Here is a 17,562-nt window from a genome sequence, read left to right on the forward strand (position 1 = left end):
GATCTTTCCATCTGGGTGAATCTGCAAGTGTCATCGGCAACCGTGGAAACTAATGATTCTGTAAAGATTGTTTACACAATCGCAGCAAATGACCGCATTAAGTCAATGGGGATCGGAACAATCCTCCACAGAATGATCCAACGCCATGTTGGACCCTAAACCGCCATGGTTGTTTAAAAACGAACAATCATCGCGAGTGGCCTGCGTCGTGAAACATCAGTTAACAAATTTTCTTTAAATGACGTCATGCGATATATTGCAAAAAAAAATGTTTGTTGTGAAAAAAAATCATTCAGAAAATCGTATTGTGGGTACGGACCGTTTGGGGTGTCTGCTTTCCTTAGTTAAAGGTCAATCTCTCCTGCTGACTTCTACTGCCAAATGATTTAACTTTTTTACATGCATACGTAGCTGCCTGGACACTATTTCAACTGACTTTTTGTGTTTCAAAAGTTTTTATTGTTTTTGTTTTAACAACCTAACTTGGTAAGCATAACAAGTATTGCAGTGAAGTATCATCAAATACAACAATCTCAAGTAATAGCAGTAAAATGCATATAAACGTGTAAATGTTAACAAGGATTGGGGAAATGAGAGCTAATGAGAGCTTTATTTATGCTCCAGAGGACTGTAGCCTACTGTCTAGAGTAGTTATAATAGTAACAAGGGAACCAGTCCGACCAGAGAAGGACTAGTGTGTTACAGAACTGTGGTGGTCTGTCTGTTGAGGGTAGGCAGAGCACCTAGAAAGTTGTAGGCCAAGTCCGTTGGTGGAACAAGGAAGTAGAAGGGGAAAGAGAGAGGAGGAAGGTGGGAGAAGAAGAAGACAAAATGAGAAAGAGTAAGAGAAAAAGAGGGAACTTCAATGGAGAAATGTTGCTGCTGAGGCCCTAAACTCAAATACCTATTTTGAATGAACTATCCCTTAAATCAGTTCCAGACGTGTACACATTGATCCTCTCACCAAAAGCAGCAAGGTTTCTGAAATAATTTTGCCAGTGCCAAGTTTAAAGGGGAACTGAAGAAAGAGGTATATGGAGGCTGCCGTGTTAATTTCCATTGCTTAATACCAGTTGCCTGGCAGCCCTGCTGATCCTCTGCCTCTAATACTATTAGCCATAGCCCCTGAACAAGCATGCAGCAGATCAGGTGTTTCAGACTTTAAAGTCAGATCTGACAAGACTAGCTGCATGCTTGTTTCTCGTTTTATTCAGATACTACTGCAGAGAAATAGACCAGCAGGGCTGCCAGGCAACTGGTATTGATTAAAAGGAAATAAATATGGCAGCCTCTGTATACCTCTTACTTCAGTTCCCCTTTAAGGTAAAAACAATTTTATGACCTCTTCTGTTTTTGTTTCTGCTGCTTCCGGTAACAACAGGCCCTAAGCACAGCTCGGAGAAATCTGATGGATATGTAGGAAGTGATGAAAACTGTGAACAGAAGCAACCCAAAAACATCAATCAGGTAGTACTGATACCAGGCAAGGTCATTTGCTGCAGGCTGCAGGTGTTTTGCTCCTTCATGTCGCATGACAAACTCAGTCCAGAAAACGGCCAAATCCAGTGGAGGCACTGGTGTATCTCGGTGCAACTTTGAGAGATGTTTCATAGCCTGGCTATAGGATGGGTCATCTACAACTTGACGAACAGCATTGAAAATATCCTTGGAGGTGATATCCTGTATGTTCAACAACATGGCAGCCCCTCTAACCTTCAAACGCAAAAGATTTTCATACTGGTCCCCAAACAGAGGGAATCCAACTATGGGGACTCCATGGTAAATAGCCTCATAGACGCCATTCTCTCCTCCATGTGCAAGGAACGCCTTGGTGTTGGGATGACTGAGGAGATCATTTTGAGGAAGCCAGTCCACAATCATTGTGTTATTACCCAACGTGCTGAGAGGTTCGCCAGCATAGCGCCAGATGACTCGTTCCTTGAGTTGCGCTAAACCAGCAGCAATTTCTGTGGCAATTTGGATAGGAAGGTTCTTAACAATTGTACCCAATGAAAAGACCACCACGCCTTGGTCCGAGCCATTCATAAACTCCTGTATATCCTGTGGAAGTGGTTTAGCTGGCCTGCACTGAAAACCTCCAATGTAGACAGCATTGGGCATAGTTGGTCTTGGGAACTCAAACACAAAATCTACTTTCATCAAGTAGATGTCAGCTCTTTTGTACATGTCAAATATTCCAACATCCGTGTTGAGGAAACGCTGTGCCAGTCTGTCATAATGAGGATATATGAAGAAGTGGCTGGATGCCAGGTAGAGATAATACAGAGCAAAATTTTTTACTCTCTCATGGAAATCCATTCTGTCCGTCACTTGAGAGTTGATCACTGGCACATAGGAGAGTGGAGATGGGGCAATAGCAAAGTGTATGTCTTCTGTTGGCATCCATCTCCCAAAAAATACTACAGGAAGGCTCAAGTGATGAGCTAACATTACACTGGCCACGTTATAAGGGTCACCAAGGATTAAGTCAAAACCAGAACTGGTCAGATGATCCATAACATCTTTGTTGTCAAATAATGCCCCAAGAGTCACTGTAGCCATTTCAAGGCTAGTCCTGAGGGCCTGGATGAACTCCCAGGCCAGAGTGAATGAAGAGGAATGTTTGGTAAAAGCTTGTTTAAATATCCAATTGAGTGCATACTCTTCAAACTCTTTCCGACTGAGCTTTTGCGTTTCAGACATGGGTATGTTCTCCACCTTGAAGTATTCAGATGTTTCTTCAATGTACAAGCTGTTGGATGGTCTAATGACTGTTAACTCATGTCCTTTTTGGACCAGCTCCATCATAAGGATCTTGATATTAATCCAGTGGCTTCCTTCTACTGGCACCACAAGTATCTTACCAGCGTGTGCAGTTGTGAGGAAGAAAGTCCACAACAACAAACCAATTCTAGAGATTGTGGCTGCCATCCTAGAGAAGCTTCAGGGCTTGTAGAATCAACGCTTGTTCAAGAGAGCTTGTACTTCCTACTTCACAACATGCAGGAAGCAGGGAGAATATATGAGCTCCAGCTTCAACCTATAGTGCAAAGTCATCCTAGTATAGTGGTCAGGCTCCTCCCTCTAGATGATAAAGGCATATTGCAGAGCATGGTCTTGCTTTTATCAGCTCTGCGGCTGTAGAATGTGACCTGTATGTAATCTGCTAATATTCCACTCTTTCAGCCTTTCCTCTACTGTTTCACAATCTGCACTTTAAGCACGAGGGAGGTGAAGGAAGGAGGGGGGATGTGTGAATAGTTCTCGGTTTACACTCTCAGAAATGCAGCAGCAAGTCACTCACTTTGGATTTCACCACTTATAGGACCTGATTTACTTAGGGCATTTACTTTAGCATCGATATCTGGCTGATTTAACCATAGTGAAAGAATCTGGCAGTTATCAATAGCACAAAATGGCTACCCAATCGATCATTTTGATCGATTTTCATCTGAGGTCGGTGAAAGGGATCGATTAGACATGCTGCAAAATATGTGTCACAAAGGCTTGATTGTGTGTGCAGTGGAAACTGTGTTCAATTTCAGAAAAATGAAAAAAACGTTGCAGTTTACTGCACTAAAAAATGTTAGCAGATCTTAAAGAGACACTGAAGCGGAAAAAAAATTATGATATTATGATTTGTATGTGTAGTACAGCTAAGAAATAAAACATTAAGATCAGATACATCAGTCTAATTGTTTCCAGTACAGGAAGAGTTAAGAAACTCCAGTTGTTATCTCTATGCAAAAAAGCAATTAAGCTCTGCGACTTTCAAAGTCGTGGTGAGGGCTGTTATCTGACTTTTATTATCTCAACTGTTATTGAACTATTTACTTTTTCTCTGTTAGAGGAGAGGTCATTAGTTCACAGACTGCTCTGAAAGAATCATTTTGAATGCTGAGTGTTGTGTAATCTGCACATATTATAGAATGATGCAATGTTAGAAAAAACACTATATACCTGAAAATAAAAATATGAGAATATTTTCTTTGCTGCTAAGCTTCTAGTAATTATTCATAGTACACATCCAATTCATTATATCATATATTTTTTTCGCTTCAGTGTCTCTTTAAGTCTATTTGTGTACTTCGGCTGATAGCTGATACCCCCTTTCCTATGAGAAATCATTACCTTTTCTGAAATAGCTCATCAGCAGGATCTGTATGGCTGGTTTTGTGGTAAAACTCCTCCCACGATGTGATGTCATAACAGTTGGGTGTCTGTGAACCTCGTTGCATTGGAGGAAATAATTCCAATTGCCAAGCAAGCAGGAGCTCCCTCTGTGCATATAACTCTCAGTAAACAAACATTTATTTATTTATTTATTGTATTTATAAAGCGCCAACATATTACGCAGCGCTGGACAATAAATAGGGATACATACAATATTTAGGGGTGACATACAGCAAAATGACAATACCTGAATAACTGAAAAACTTTCACAGAGATTGCCTGCCAGTATCAGTAAATATGTTGCCACCTATGAATGTAAATCAGGGAGAGGAAAGATTTCACAATGGCCAAACACTGACTACCATAAATAATTAATACATTAATATTGTAAAAAATAAGCAATTTTATGCATTATGTCATTTTCTCAACAGTTCCCATTTAACCACTTGAGGACTGTAGGCTTACACCCCCCATAGTCAACAGGCTATTTTTTACAATTCAGGCCACTGCAGCTTTAAGGGCTTGCTGCAGACAGAGCCGTACAACTTAGCACATAAGTAATCCCCCCCCCCCCCTCCAATGTAAATAGACGGCGGTTTTGCTGTCTAACAGTCTCCTAGCGGCGATCGCCGCCGGTAAACTGATGACGGAGCAGAGCTCCATCATTGAAGTGGGGATGCCCCCTGCAAAACCCCACCCCAGGACTTGATTTAGCGTTACATGGCCCTGCGTCTGCCACCTTGCGACCGCCAATTTTATTAGGTCTCCGGTATCCTTTATCCCCGAGGGTAAGTGATGCTGCAAATTTTAAAAAATTGTCTTCTGTGAGGTAGCTGAAATTTTAGTTCATAATGAAAGCTGTTGAGAGTGTGTAGATAAGTAGTTGTGGGCTTAATGCACAAAAGTTCGGTATTATTGAAGTGCACAGACAGCACACGATAAAATTACCCTTACTACCGGCAGCAAGTACTGCAAGTTACGCTATTAGCGCCAGGGGCATTTTTAGGCATATGCATTCCAGGCCACTGCCTGGAGTGTCATTGGTCCTTGGGGGCACCATGCCCCTGATTAAGCCCTGCCCCCATATTAAGCCCTGCCCCTGAACTAGGTCACGCCTCCCAAATAAAGCCACACACCCCACATGTATTTGTGCCTCCTTCTATCCCTCTTTGTTCCACCTTCTGCCCCGTGTGTCCCTCTGTGCCTCCTTCTGTCCCCCCGTGCCTTCTTCTGTCCCCCTTGCCACCTCTGCCCCCCTGTGTGTCCCTCTGTCTCCCTGTGCCTCCGTCTGTCCCCCTGTTCCACTTCTGCCCCTTGTGTGTCCCTCCTTCTGCCCCCCTATGACACCTCTACCCACCGTGTGTCCAGAGATGAATTAAGTTGAGATGGTGCCATAGGCAAGCTTTGGGCCCACCCTTGATGGCCACCTAGCTTTTTTTTTTTGGCTAGATTTGTTGGGGGCTAGAATAAACCAGGCCCCTAGACTCTCTCAAGGCCCTAGGCACCTGCCTAAGTTGCCTTGTGGATGATCCGACTCTATGTGCATCCCTCTATGCCACCTTATGTCTCCCTTTGTGCCTTCTTCTGTCCCCCCTTTGTGCTTGCTTCTGTCCCCACATACCACTATCTATTCCCATCCCCCTCCTGCGCTCCCCCAGTCCAGTGTGTAAAGGGAGAGTATAGCGCAGCAGAAGCTGTGCTCTAACCTCCCCTCTGGAGTCCAGGGCTGTGCCTGAGTGACCATCCTGTCTGTTTTCTGCTCCCTCTAGTGCTGGCTCTACTCATGTAGCGTGTAATCACACTACATGTGGTAGGAGATGCTGGGCACTAGGGTGAGTGGTGAGAGGACAGGCGGAAGCACAGCACTGGACTCTGGCGGGGAGGTGAGTGCACAGCTTCTGCTGGATATACTTGGCATTTACACACTAAGCTGGGGGAGTGCAGGAAGGGGGTGTGCAGCGAAATGCAACAGGATCAGTGGGTTGTTTGTATCTCAGGGACTCCCTGTATCATGCATCCACCCTATATCGCACATGGTTTGTATTCTCTAGCGTTACAGTATATTTTTTAGGGATGAGCAAGTACAGTTCTGCGACCACCTTCATGTGAGTGAGGAGGGGGCAGAGTCACCTGTATCACCGCCTCTTGCTGGTGGCTATATAGTGTTATGGTTAAGGGCTCTGCCTCTGACACAGGATACCTGGATCTTGGCTCTGCCTGTTCAGTAAGCCAGCACCTATTCAGTAAGGAGACCTTAGGCAATTCTCCCTAACACTGCTACTGCCTATAGAGCGCGTCTTAGTGGCTGCAGCTCTGGCGCTTTGAGTCCGCCAGGAGAAAAGCATGATATAAATGTTATTTGTCTTGTCCTCTCTTGCTGCTGCGCTGCACCCTGTGCTCCATCCTACTGAAACTTCCTCCTTCACAGCGGTAGTTTGTGGTCTCCCTATCTTTCTCTAAGGATCTGAAGTCTAGAATGAAGACCAGTAGTTTCTTGAAATGGGTATTGCAGATTGCTGTATACTTTGGAAAGAAAATTTCTCAAGATCCGCACCATCAAATGAAGACTTTATTAAAGTACAAAATTAAAACATTATAAAACAGTAGGGGTCAGAGATGACGCACAGGCATTTTAGACTTCCACAGTCCTTTCTCAAATCTTCCTGGACCCACACTGACTATCTCCCATTAAAATCATGCTTATATATCATCAAGGAAGACTACATAGAGAACTAGCTACTTAACCAACCTGCATATACATGATGATGAAAGACAAGACTGATGTTATAAAGCAATCAAAGACATACAATAATAATAAAAATACAGTTCAAATCAAAGTGGTAAGATCATAGTCCCTATTCAAGCCTCTGGGTTCTAAAGTGTCTAGCTTTTTAATCCAATAATTCTAAGTGCCAATGTTTTATGTCTGTCACCCCCTCTCCGTGGTATTGGTATTCCCTCTATGACCTGCACTCGTAATTGGATTACTGGTGGCCTTTACTACAAAAATGTTCCAAAACAGAGAGTTCACGATTCTGATTTCTAATATTTGACTTATGAGAGGACATTCTATCTTTCAATGGTTGTGTAGTTTTACCCACATAACCTGGCCCACAATACTTGCTGTACACTGATTGGTTCTTGGCAGCCTTTGGGATTACCTGATTGGTGAATTCAATCTTATGTATATGCAGGTTGGTTAAGTAGCTAGTTCTCTATGTGGTCCTCCTTGATGATATATAAGCATGCTTTTAATGGGAGATAGTCAGTGTGGGTCCAGAAAGATTTGAGAAAGGACTGTGGAAGTCCGAAACGCCTGTGCGTCATCTTTGACCCATACTGTTTTATCATGTTTTAATTTTGTACTTCATTTGATGGTGCGGATCTTGAGAAATGTTCTATTAACCCTCCTGGCGGTTTATTAAAATCCGCCAGGGGGCAGCAGAGCCGTTTTTTTTTTTTTCATGTAGCGAGACAAGGTCTCGCTACATGATAGCCGCCGCTCAGCGGCATCCCCCCAGCCCCTCCGATCGCCGGAGGCGATCCGAGATCAGGAGATCCCGTTCAAAGAACGGGATCTCCTGGAGGGCTTCCCCCCATCGCCATGGCGACGGGGCAGGATGACGTCACCAACGTCCTCGGCGTCGTGACGTCAAAGGGGACTCCGATCCACCCCTCAGCGCTGCCTGCCTCTGATTGGCCAGGCAGCGCACGGGGTCTGGGGGGGGGGGGGGGCTGCGGCGCAACGGATAGCGGCGGATCGGCGGCGATCGGATTGCACACGCAGCTAGCAAAGTGCTAGCTGCGTGTAGCAAAAAAAAAAAAAATATGCAAATTGGCCCAGCGGGGCCTGAGCGGTGCCTACCGGCGGCATAGCCCGAGCTCAGCTCGGGCTTACCGCCAGGAAGGTTAAGCACTCCTGGCTCCAGAGTGGATCTCAGCACATCAAACCTTGACCATTGGTGCAAGAACAAATTTGTAGTATACTTGGGAAAGCACAGCAAGGAATGCGTCTCATTCTGCAGGGTTCCCTAATCACAGTGCTGGTACATTCTGTTCTCTCTAGGTTTGTATGTTCAGGGCTGTTTTTAGAAATAGAACCCTTAGGCATGTGTCTGCAGTGCCATCTAGTGGTAAGGGGCTTGAATTGCACCCTTCCGTCATTAAAAGGTATCAGACTATTTATTGTTATTTAGTATTTATTATAAAGTACATCTTCGGAAGCACTTCACAGAGTATACATAGTATTTTCACTAACTGTCCCTCAGAGGAGCTCACAATCTAACCCCTGTCCACTGTAGATTAGGGCCAGTTTATGGGGAAGCCAATTACATTATCTGTATGTTTTTGGGGGTGTGGGAGGAAACCGTAGTGCCCGGATGAAACCCACACATACACTCACTTTTTATTTGAAATGTAACATCACAACCAGTGCTGGTCTCTTTCTCAGAAGACCACAGACTATATTTCTTTGATAATAAAAAAACAACTATTGTGTGTGAAACCTGACACCAAGGCAGGATTATTACATAGAGAGTTTTCTCCTAGGTGAAATTTTCAAACTTGTCAATAAAATGCCTTTTAAACCACCAAAAAACAAATACTCAAATTAATTTTTATAGTACTTTTTCAACTACTTTTTGGTTCATTTTCCATTGCAAAATCCTAAAAAGTTGTTATAAATCAAAGATGAAAAATTATCTCCTAGGAGAAAACTCAGGTGAAAAAGTGAATTGCATATGGCCCTGAATGTTTACTAGCAGATACATTTTTTTCTGCTTAGGCTGCACACTAGTTCTCTTCAAACACTACAGCCCTCCCTGAAAGTCCCACATGTTATCTGTGCTCATGTTATACAGCTCATTCACAGAGAAAATCAGCAGCCAGCTTTCACATGCAAAAGCGTGATTGCTGCTCCCCTCCGCTATTGCCGGCATCCCCGCTCGCTCTGTGTTAAGTGTTGGGTCACGGCTTGATGACGTCATCAGGCCGCGACCCGGCACTTAAAGGACTTACGATGCGAGAATTGAAAAAAAAAAATACCTGGCTACAAGTTTTAATTCCGCTGTGGTCTCCTGCTTATTTTCCTATTGAGGTCGGGACCCCAGCTGATCCTCGATCTCTGCAGTCTCGTGGGCGTACAGTAAATCGCAAGAGACTGCGGGGAACCATGACGGGGCTGGAGGAGGACTCAGAGCTGCACAGCCGCACTCGCAGCTATGAGAACTGCGCAGGCGTGGCCATATTTGATGGGACACATGCAGACGACCAGAGGGAACGGTCAGTAGGAAAATAAGCAGGAGACCATGGAGGAATGAAACCGAGGACACGGATGGTGTCTTTTTTTTTTTTTTTTTTTTCAATCCTCGCATTGTAAGTCCTTTAATGGCAGTGCGAGTGAGGATGCCGGCGAGAGCGGGGGTGGGGGGGGGGGGGTCTAGAGCTACTCATCGCTGGAGCCTGGGAGGGGAGTAAGGGCTGCTAACAATACGGGGGACACCTGGCTACACCATGCCCAGCTAGCTATACTGAGGATCCGGCTGCCTGACCCCCCCCCCCCAAATGCACCCCCCTCCCCTTGTAAAATGGCCTGGTCCTTAAGGGGGGTTAGGCAGCAGGTCCCCAAAGGGTTAAAAAACATGTTTATTATGACTTAAAGATCTTAACCAAAATACTAACTACCCGTATCAACAAATACATAGCAGACATAGTTGATCCGGACCAGACAGGGTTTATGCCCCATAAGACTACTGACATCAACCTGAGGCGCATATTTACCCACATCCAGGCCTCAGAAAAGATTTCTTCCCCCCGTGCTTTAGCGTTCTTAGACATACAAAGGGCCTTTGATTCAGTGGAGTGGGAGTACCTGTGGGCCGTTTTCTCTAAATTTGAGTTTGGCCCCCGGCTGGTATCCTGGCTCAAAACCATATACAAGCACCCGTGCACTAATATCAAGATTGGCTCAGACCTGTCGCAGGACATTCAGCTAAAACGGGGCACTAGACAGAGATGCCCCCTCTCTCCGGCCCTCTTCGCGTTGGCCATGGAACCTATTGCTGCTGCTGTCCGTCAGCATCCTGGGATCTGTGGTTTTCGGGTGGGGGGTGGGGGGCTGGACGAGTGGGTGTCCCTATATGCTGATGACATGGTACTATATTTAGAGGACCCCATGGATTCCCTTAAAGGAGTCTTAGAGCTATTTAGACTGTTTTCATCTTATACTGGTTTAAATGTAAACTGGGGAAAGTGCAAGATACTTCCTTTAAACCATACTCTATCAGTACAAACCCAACTAGAAGTTGTATCCAGAACCAAATATCTAGGAATAATTGTCTCAAATAACTCTGCAGATTACTTCTCGGACAACATACTACCACTAAGGCAATACACCAAAAGGAGGCTCCTGGGGTGGCAGGCTCTCCCTCTCTCTTTGATTGGGAGAATTAACCTTATTAAGATGAAGCTCCTCCCTAAATATCTATATTTACTCAGAAACTGCCCAATCTGGCTACATAAAAGCTTTTTTAAACAGCTCAACTCACTTCTGTCTAGCTTCATCTGGTACAATAAAACTCCGAAACTTAAGGTGGCCATACACTGGCCCGATTTGTGCCCGTTTCGACAGCAGATTCGATCACTGGGATCGAATCTGCTGCCAATCGTTCACGCTACACGCCGAATTTTGATCCATTCCCTCCGATCCCGTCGTGCGGAAAATAACCGTCGATCGCCCGCGGGTAAAGAGCGCATCGCTAGCAGCGTTCGAGTGCCCGACGACCGACGCAATAGAGCCGCATACATTACCTGCTCCGCCGGCGCGACTCCCGGGTCTCCGCTCTTCTCCGTCTCCCCTCTGGTCTGGTCTCCGGCATGCTTCCCTTCTTCCTGTCCCGGCAGGAAGTTTAAACAGTAGAGGGCGCTCTACTGTTTAAACTTCCCCCAGACAGAAAGAAGGGAAGCATGCCGGAGACCAGAGCAGACCAGAGCGGAGACAGAGAAGAAGAGCGGTGACCGGGGGCAGTCGCACCAGCGGAGCAGGTAATGTATGCGGGCGGGGGGAGCGGCGGCAGCACCACCACAACAGATTGTGATCGGTTTCAGGCTGAAATCGGTTCACAATCTGTTTGCAGTAAAGGTAGCCATACGATCCCTCTCTGATCAGATTCGATCAGATAGGGATCTGTCTGTTGGTCGATTCTGATGGCAAATCGACCAGTGTATGGCTACCTTTAGTCTTAAAAAACTCCAGAGACCATGGACGGAGGGGGGCCTGGCATTCCCGGACTTCCATAAATATTTTATGGCTAGCCAGCTGGTTACGGCCCATTGGTGGCTTGTGCAAGATAAGACAAATGCTTCAATAGTTCTAGACGCAGCCCTCTTGGGTTCTTATGAGGCACTTGCTCAAATACTGTATAGAGGAACGCGGGCACCGTACCCTTTAACCATCAACATGAAAGTAGTGTTAAGGGCTTGGAGTATTGTCCAATCTTGGTTTTCCCCATCTAGTAATTCCTTCTCTCCAAGGGTTCCACTCTGGAACAATCCCACTTTACCACAATTTTTTTAAGATCCCTGACCCAGTTTTATGGATTAGGAAAGGGATAACTTGTCTAGAACATATTGTCCTAAATAGTGAGTTAATGGACTTTGACACTCTTAAAACTGCTTTCTCACTCCAAACAACTATTTTTTTAGGTATTTGCAGCTGAGACACGCATATGCAGCACAGTTTGGGCAAGAGCCGGTCAGGCTTCTTTCCTCTGCTATAGAGGATATCATTATAAATGAGAATCTCACAAAAGCTCTCTCAGCAATCTACCAAAGCATAATCCTAATTACTGAACCTCACGTTACAGTTTATAAGCAACCCTGGCTCACAATGATACCCACGTTAGACGATGAGGATTGGGAAGATACGTTAATAAAGCCTTTTGAGTATTTGATATCAACCAGAGACAAATTAATTCAATTTAAAATCATCCATCAGGCTTATCTGACCCCATATAAATTAAAGGGATACTGTAGGGGGGTCAGGGGAAAATGAGTTGAACTTACCCGGGGCTTCTAACGGTCCCCCGCAGACATCCTGTGTTGGCGCAGCCACTCACCGATGCTCCGGCCCCGCCTCCGGTTCACTTCTGGAATTTCAGACTTTAAAGTCTGAAAACCACTGCGCCTGTATTGCCGTGTCCTCGATCCCGCTGATGTCACCAGGAGTGTATAGCTTGTGCCCAGTATGGTCTGTGTCTGCGCAGTACACTCCTGGTGACATCAGCGGGAGTGAGGACATGGCAACGCAGGGGCAGTGGTTTTCTGACTTTAAAGTCAGAAATTCCAGAAGTGAACTGGAGGCGGGGCCGGAGCATCGGTGAGTGGTTGCGCCAACACAGGATGTCTGCGGGGGACCATTAGAAGCCCCGGGTAAGTTCAGCTCATTTTCCCCCGACCCCCCTACAGTATCCCTTTAAGGTGATACGCATACTTCAAGGGGTACTTCTGATGGGTTCAGGTGGTACTTGGGCAGCCACCCTGCATAATGTTACCATGGTTTTCAGCGCTCGTGCCCCCTGCTGGTCATATAGCCCTTGTCTATATGCAACTGAACCCTCTCCAACTGAATTGCTCAGCTTCTGCTCATCTAAGTACTGCAGACTAGGTGTAATGTATTTGCACTTCTTATTGGCTGACTGGCAGTCTACAGAGTATATAAGTGGCAGAGTGCTGTCTGGGAGTGAGCATTCCTTTTGTGTTTGGGAAGTTAAAGGAGTGGTGGGGGTAATTTCCTGGTGGTGGCAGCTCCGGGGCTCACCTGCACTCCCCTATTGTGTTGCATGCTGGTTTGGGGGTCCCCGCCTGTCATGTGCACTAGTGTTTGGGTATAGCAGCTGCAGACTGAAATTGAAAGAACAATAATGGCATCCGGCCACATAGTAACATGTATAGTGATGATATATAGATTTTTGTACTAAACAATTTGTACCTTACATGATGATTAGTGTGCTTAGTTGATAAATGGGAAGCCACAGTGGATGTTTGGTGAGGCCTAGGATTGATGCTTCTATAGGGCCAAGCTAGGCAATTGCCCAGGGCCCCAAGACCCTTATGGGCCCGACACATCTGGTAATGTAGAGGTCACAAGTTTACTGTCAGTACACTATGAAAACAAGACCTGCACACACAGGAAACATTTTTTGCCACCTATTCTGGAAAGGGGTTCTTTACAGTAAGAGTAGTAAAATGTGGAGTATATTACCACAAGAAGTAGTTATAGCAAATTCTATACCCCCAGCGGTGCGGATTTCTCTGTCCCTTTTTCCACCATGTTAACACCAGGGAAGGAGAAATCCGCACCTCCCGTGCTCCAGCTCACTCGTCCGCGCGCCCCCGCGCACGCCGCCGCCCGCTCACCCGGAGATCAATGAACGGGAAAGCACCCTTTATACCTACCGGTAATGGTGTTTCTTTCCCGCAGCTGGGATACGTCCTTAGGAGTATGGTGACGCCCAGTCACCTGATGAAACACAAAAAAGAAAAGTATAAAAAGCTCCCGCCCTCTCCAATCCCCAGTGTATCAAAGTAAAAGACCGAACACCAGGAAAGAGAGGAGCGAAGCACCTCCTAGTGACCCCTCAACAGAAAAGACAAGGATACCAGGAAAGTGCAAATAGATAGGGTTGGGTAGCGGACAGTATCCCAGCTGCGGGAAAGAAACACCATTACCGGTAGGTATAAAGGGTGCTTTCTCTAACCCTTAGCTGGGATACGTCCTTAGGAGTGATACACAAGTAATACCCACCTAGGGAGGGACTACAGCCTGTAGCACTTTCCTGCCAAACGACAAATCTTGTTGAGACAGGACATCCACCCTGTATTGTTTAACGAAGGTGGACGGACTTGCCCAAGTAGCCGCCTGACAAATTTGCTGAACTGTAGCCCCCGCTCTCTCTGCCCAAGACGTAGCCATGGATCTGGTAGAGTGCGCCCTAATGCTGGGTGGTGGAGTGGAGTCTGAAATCTTGTAGGCTAGGGAGATAACCTCACAAATCCACCTAGCAATAGTCTGTCTCGAGGCCTGATTACCCTTGTTTTTCCCCGAAAATAAAACAAATAAATGAGACGAGGACCGAAAATCCCTGGTTCTCGCCAGATAACTTAACACAGCCCTTCTCACATCTAGGCAATGGAACTCTGCTTCCTTAGCACAAGAAGGGTTATCACAAAAAGAGGGAAGAAAGATGCTTTGAGATCTATGAAAATCCGACGCAACTTTAGGTAGGTAATTGGGATCGAGACGGAGTATAATTTTGTCTGGAAAGACAGTCAAAAAAGGGTCCTTAACAGAAAGGGCCTGTAAATCGCCCAATCTCCTAGCCGACGTGATTGCCACCAGAAAGGCCACCTTAATTGTCAAAAATTTCAAATCAATGTCCCCGATAGGTTCGAAAGGCGGTTTTGTCAAAATGTTCAAAACTAAAGATAAGTCCCATTGTGGAACTACTTTCTGTCTAATTGGCGTGGACCTTTGAATGGCACGAAAAAAATCCTTGATCAATCTCTCTTGTGCTAAGGGTTTATCCAAAAGGATTGATAAAGCAGAACACTGCACTTTCAGTGTGCTTAGAGATAAATTCATCTCCAGGCCGTCCTGAAAAAAGTCTAAAATGGTTCCTATCTCTGCCTGAGATCTATTGCGGATTGTACAATAGGATTGGTAAACCTTCCACACTTTCCTATAAATTTTGTGCGTAACTGGTTTCCTACACTTAAGTAAGGTGTCAATAACCTTATCCGAGACTCCCTTATTTCTCAAAATTAACCTTTCAGGATCCAAGCCGAGAGTTTGAACAACTCCGGCTTGGGATGCCAGAAAGGCCCCTGACTCAAGAGGTCTGGTCTCACTGGCAGAGGCAAAGGAGGTTGTACCGACAATTTCAACAGTGTGGCAAACCATACCCTCTTTGGCCATGCTGGAGCTACCAGAATCAGATTTGCTTTTTCTCTCTGTAACTTTTCCAACACACGAGGAATCAGTTTTAGAGGAGGAAAAGCATATCCTAGATTGAATGTCCACGGGATTGAAAGAGCATCCAGTCCCAGAGAATGCGGGCCCCGCTGGAGGGAGAAAAACTGAGGAATTTTCGCGTTCCCCGGAGAGGCAAACAGGTCGATCTCTGGAACCCCCAATTTGCCTATTAACTCCAAAAACACTTCCTGGTTCAATTCCCATTCCGCGTGGTCTAGTTCGTGGCGGCTCAAATAATCCGCCTCCAGATTTAAGGCACCCTTTACGTGAATTGCTTCGATTGAAAGCAGACTGGACTCTGCCCAAAGAAAAATTTCCGCCGAGAGGAGTGACAGATTCACCGATCTGGTCCCCCCTTGCTTGCTGATATAAGCGACTGTCAACACATTGTCGGACAGAATTAGTACATGCTTGCCGAGAATTAGGTGAGAGAAGGCCAAAAGTGCTTCCTTCACTGCCCGTAACTCTCTGAAATTGGACGAACATCTGGCTACTCTCTTGTCCCATTTGCCCTGAGCATGGTACCCCAGGACTGTGGCCCCCCAGCCCCAGGCGCTGGCATCCGTGTATATTCTTAACGGATCTTCTTGTCTCCACAATCTGCCCTGGGTAAGATTTAGCTGATTCAGCCACCAATGACAACTCTGCTTCACCCGAGGGGGAATCTCTACCTCCTGATCTAGAGAATCCTGATCTTTGTCCCACACTGTTAATAACCATCCCTGCATTTCTCGACTGTGGAATTGAGCCCAGGTGACTGCCGGAAGGGAGGCTGTGAATAAACCCAATACTCTCATGATCTTTCTTATTGACACTTCCAGAAGTAAAAGTAGAGACCGAACCTCTGACTGTAACGTCTCTATCTTGGGAGAAGGAAGAAAAATTCTCCCCCTGATTGAGTCGATTGTGTAGCCGAGGAACACAATAGATTGAGTGGGATTCAAACTTGACTTTTGAAAATTTATGATCCAGCCTAATTCTGTTAGGATCTGAATCACCTGGTCTCTGTGAGAGATCAAAGTTTCCTCTGACCTTGCAAAAATTAAGAGATCGTCCAGATATGGAACTATGGAGATCCCCTGGTGTCTCAAAACCTTCATTACTTCTGCTAGTACCTTGGTAAAAATACGAGGAGCTGAAGCTATCCCGAAGGGAAGAGCCTGAAATTGAAAGTGGAGAATCTGGTTCTGTGTTCTGACCGCAAACCTTAGGAACTTCTGATGGGAGCGGGCAATTGGAATATGCAGGTACGCATCCTGTAAGTCTATTGAAACAAAATATTCTTTCCCTAGAAGAAGAGATTTTACTGAAAAAATGTTTTCCATTCTGAACCTTTTGTACACTAAATAAGGATTTAGGGATTTCAGGTTCAGTATGAATCTGAAATCCCCGCTGGTTTTTGTCACCAGAAAAACATGGGAATAGAAACCTAGAAATTGTTCCTTCTGTGGAACTGGAATTATCACATTCTTTTGAATTAACTTGGATATTTCTCCCTGGAGACCCTGAGCCTTGATCGGATCTCGAGGAAGATTGTTGATGAAAACCCTGGGAGGTGGAGGAACAAAAAACTGAGGACGATACCCCTCTTTTATAATTTGGAAAATAAAAGGATTTGGATTTAAAAGGCTCCATTGATAATGAAAATAAAGAAGCCTCCCTCCCACTGGCAAGAAGTCACTTGTTTTCTTTGGGGTTACCGGGTTTTGCAAGCGCAAACCCCCCTCGGCCTCTCCCGGCAGGAAAGGACCACTTCTTCTGCTGAGAACGAGACCGAGGCTGATCCTGTTCAGCTTTCTTGAACCCCTCAAATCTTTTATTTCTCAAATTTTTGCGTTTGCTGGGAAATTGTTTGCCCTTCTCAGCAGATCTAGACAATATGTTTCCTAATTCCTCTCCGAATAATAAATCACCCTCAAAAGGTACGGAACATAATTTATACTTAGAAGTCAGGTCACCTTCCCATGTTTTAAGCCAAAGGGCCCTTCTAGCTGCATTGATCAGGGCTGTAGTACGGGCTGAGATACGAATAATTTCCACAGCTGCATCTGCTAAGAAGGCTACTGACTTTAATACCACAGGTAAGGATTTTACATAATCATTAACACTAGACCCCCTGGAAATATGAGAAAGTAAATTATCCATCCAGACTTTCAAATTACGAGAAATACATGTAGCCGCCACTCCCGGAACGAAAGCAAAGGAAGCCGACTCCCATGCTTTCTTTAATAATACCTCAATCCTTTTATCCATTGCATCCTTCAAAATACCTGCATCTTCAAATGATAAATCAGCATTTTTTGAATATTTGGATAAGGAGGCATCAATTTTAGGACACTTAGTGAATTTATCCATGTCCG

At 45.3% G+C, this 17,562-nt stretch overlaps 1 pseudogene; it reads right to left on the bottom strand.

The window, feature by feature from the left end:
* Nucleotides 1-436: 436 nt before the first annotated feature.
* LOC137542050 (UDP-glucuronosyltransferase 2A2 pseudogene) lies at nucleotides 437-3,184 on the bottom strand (annotated as a pseudogene).
* Nucleotides 3,185-17,562: the final 14,378 nt, after the last annotated feature.

The sequence above is a fragment of the Hyperolius riggenbachi genome, chromosome 12 (assembly GCF_040937935.1).
Source record: "Hyperolius riggenbachi isolate aHypRig1 chromosome 12, aHypRig1.pri, whole genome shotgun sequence".
Classification (NCBI taxonomy): Eukaryota; Metazoa; Chordata; class Amphibia; order Anura; family Hyperoliidae; genus Hyperolius; species Hyperolius riggenbachi.